Below are 4,062 nucleotides of genomic sequence, written 5' to 3'. Positions count from 1 at the left end.
GTACGAAGCAATCATGTTTATGAAAGGTTCTACGTTGATGGCACGTCTATGTATGTACGTTCAAGTTTTGATGTATGTTCAGTTTTCAGTATGTACGCCCTATTTTAAAGTTGCATATGGTTTTATTATGTATTACTCGTTACTTATAGTTTATACGTGTTGAGTCTTTAGACTCACTAGACTTGATCGATGCAGGTGAGCATGATTTCGAGGAGACTAGGGGTGGTGACCCAGGAGCAGGCTTGGACTGAGCGGGAGGCTAAACCCGAGGACCGCCATGTTTTGAAGTTTTCATGCAATGCTTAAAATACTTTTATTTGATGTTTTGGTTATGATGTTTTGAAGAAGCATTTATCTTAGCAAAATTTTTATTGGTGATCTTTTATTTCAAATAGTTTGGTTGAACAACAAGTAGTTAACCGAATTGATGGTTCATTTTCGTATTTAATAAAATTTTAAATTTTTCTGCAAATTTAAGTAATAAAAAGTACGGTACGTTACATTTCCAATCTTTCCTAATGCCCAATAGCAAAACTCTTATTCATGTCCAATTCCACCACAAAGCCAGCATGCATGAAAATCATATAATTTCTCATTTCATGTCGTAACATGCATAAAAATTTTAAAGCATCTATTCTCAAAACATAACGACAGATAAACATGTACCGTAAATTGCTGTAAAACATGTATCGTGTAAACATACAGGTGATAGCATTAAAACTTTCAAAACATTTAAAACATGTAAACTTAAAGACTTGAGGCTTTGAAGACTGAGCTGCAGAAGCTGGCGGCGGCACAACCATATACAGGACTCTTGCTCTAATACCAACTTTGACGTCTACCGTTTTAAAAGTGCAGAAATATATATTTTTTTTATAAAGCTCACATTTTGAAAATAAACATTTAAATAAATTACATGCATGCAGTCCTACTTAAAAATATCATTTCAAAATAATCAAAGGTAATTACCAATAAAAATATAACGGAGCAAAACGAGTAAAAATCCTAACATCAAACAATAAATAAAACAGCGTAAAAATGCTCACATCCTCTCAATAACATCAAATCTTGAATGTGCGGAAAATCATGAGGTCCTCGGGTCGTGTCGCCCACCAGGTCTGCCGACTCAGAGTTCAGCACCTCCAGTCCCCTCGACATCGAACTCACCAGCATCACACACACCTAGTTAGTCTAAAGACTCAACACACCTGTACCATAAATAACAAATACCTATACATAGCATACAGCAGTGAAAAATATCATACTCAATGATGAAACTTAAAATTAATAATTTATTATATGTCAAATCATGTATTTTAAAATTTTAAGTTTCATTAAAATTATAAAATTATGTTATTTTAGTATTGTTTGTTTATATTTAAATGTCTTACTAAATATGTTTTATTTTCAGGTTTTCTACGTGTTGGTAAAATAATGATAACTCAAGCTACAAAATTCAAATGGAGGTGATTCAAACATATTTGGAATCTTTAAAAATTATCTACAACTTTGCAGAAGACATGATTGCCTAAAAAGTTTATTAAGATTATCAAATTGTGCAAATATCAAATAGAGGACAGATTAATTTTTACTATGACCAGCTTATAGTAAAAAAATCATAAAAAATTCAATACTCAACCAAATGAGGTGAACCAAATAACCATATTCATCTACAGACAATGCCCTACATGTTTGCTGTTTAGAGCAAAGTCCAATTCGGAGATTAAAGTCGTGGAACATAACATTCAAAGAAGGGCCAAAGAATTAAAGTTAGAGGAGACAAAAACTACTATTACAACTACATGGCATTAATGAAATTTTTGACATTTTCTCTCATTTGGCCTATAAATAGAGGCCTTGTGCTAGCTTGAAAATCATCATATCCCATTGTAAAATATAGTTTATGTGTATAAAATTTCTAAGTTTAATATATTTTCTTTCCCAACTATGAGTGAGGATTTTAGTGTGAATCAAAAGTAAGCTCATGACAAGCTAAATCTACTATGTCAAGGTGAAGAGGATGAATTCTTGGTGAAGTAAGATTGTTTATATTTTGTATATTCTTTCTATATTTTTTCGTTTAGCTAACNTATCATATATTTCATTTAGACGATAGCGTGGCTCTGTCGGTTGTTCCAAATGAAATATTATGATTTAATACCAACATCAAACAATCTAACATTTACTTTCCCTCATCTAACTTTTACTTTACTGCAACTAACTTTTACTTTCCCGCAACTAACTTTTATTTTTCGTATCTAACTTTTAATTTACGGCAACTAACTTTTACTTCACGGCAACTAACTTATTAAATCATATATTTCATTTAGACAATAGCGTGGCTCTGTCGGTTGTTCTAAATGAAATATAATGATTTAATTTAACATTTATTTTATGTAATTTTATATTTACATAGTTATATATATTATCATAGGTACCATATATAAAATATCGTTTAATTCGATATTTTTTATAGTGAGAACTATATTATATTATGTATATGTTTAAATATTTAATTTTTTCATGGAACAATCAATTATGGCGGTTTCCTTTGTTCTAATTATAGTTAAACAATAGTACATAAACCAAGAATAAATCCTTGAACCTTGACAAAATTTATAATTTGTAAACTTCATTCTTGCATTTGGTAATTTATAAATTAATAAATATAAACTTTAAAGAACCACTTTGTGTATTGATCTCGTACTTACGAAATATATTACTTGCAGACAACCTACACTTGGGTGAATTATAATTTAAGTAGTTGCAAGTTTTTTGCGCCGTTGCCGGGGAGGTATAAATTAAGTTTATATTTGTTATTTATGTTTTATTTATAAGTATTGTGTTGTTTTCACTTGTATGAGTATTTGGAGTCATAAAAAAAGTGATAGACTTATTCGAGTATCTGAAAATAATTTAAACATAGATAATAATTCAAATAATAATAATAATAATAATAATAATAATAATCAAGAACATGATCAATTAAGAACACTTAGGTACTATATGAACCCTATTAGAACTAGTGCCCCATCTTGTTTAGTTTTTCCTCCTGATGCATCTAATTTCAACTTTAAACCTCAAATTATTCAACTTTTACCAAATTTTCATGGCTTAGATTCTGAAAATCCATATTTACATCTACGAGAATTTGAAGAAGTTTGTAACACTTATAATTATCAAAATTGTAGTATGGATATAGTTCGATTAAAGCTTTTCTCTTTTTCTTTAAAAGATAAAGTTAAAACATGGCTACAAAATTTGAGATCGAGTTCAATAAGATCATGGGAAGAAATGCAACAACAATTTCTTAAAAAGTTTTTCCTTTCCTATAGAATAAACTCTTTTAAAAGACAAATTACTATTTTTTCTCGAAAACAAGGAGAAACATTTTATCAATGTTGGGATAGATATAAAGAATTACTTAATATATGCCCACATCATGGTTTTGAAACATGGAGGATAGTTTCTCACTTTTATGAAGGTCTAATACCTAAAGATAGGCAAACGATAGAATTCATGTGTAATGAAACTTTTGAAGATAAAAACCCAAATGAAGCAATGGAATATTTGGATTCATTAGCAAAAAATGCTCAAAATTGGGATAATATAGGTAGAATAGAACCACCAACAACTAAAATCAATAATTCAACAAATGAGGATGGTATCTATAATCTTAAAGATGATATAGATATTCAATCTAAACTTGCATCTTTAGCAAGAAAAATTGAATCATTAGAAATGAAAAATAGTGGTCAATTAAAAAGTATTCAAGAAATTGTTTGTCATATTTGTGATACACATGATCATTCAACAAAAGATTTTCCAACATTACCTTCATTTAAAGAATGTCTCCATTAACAAGCAAATTATGTTAACAATTATAAAAAAACCAATACTAGATCCTTTTTCACAATCATTTAATCCTGGATGGAAAAATCATCCTAATTTTAGTTGGAGGAATGATAATAATGCACAACCCTCACAACAACATTTTCAAAATAACCTAAATCATCAAGGTTATATTCCATATGTTACACCTCCAAGAAAAAACTTTGAAGA

General features: G+C 29.3%; 1 non-coding gene across 1 annotated transcript; it reads right to left on the bottom strand.

Moving 5' to 3' along the window:
• Positions 1 to 3,338: 3,338 nt before the first annotated feature.
• On the bottom strand, positions 3,339 to 3,449 carry LOC140981909 (small nucleolar RNA R71). Its single transcript, XR_012176182.1, has one exon. It is a non-coding gene; the product is annotated as a small nucleolar RNA R71 (small nucleolar RNA).
• Between the last annotated feature and the right edge of the window lie 613 nt (positions 3,450 to 4,062).

This window comes from Primulina huaijiensis, chromosome 7 (genome assembly GCF_012295235.1).
Source record: "Primulina huaijiensis isolate GDHJ02 chromosome 7, ASM1229523v2, whole genome shotgun sequence".
In the NCBI taxonomy this organism is placed as follows: domain Eukaryota; kingdom Viridiplantae; phylum Streptophyta; class Magnoliopsida; order Lamiales; family Gesneriaceae; genus Primulina; species Primulina huaijiensis.
This window is presented reverse-complemented; position numbering and strand designations above follow the sequence as displayed.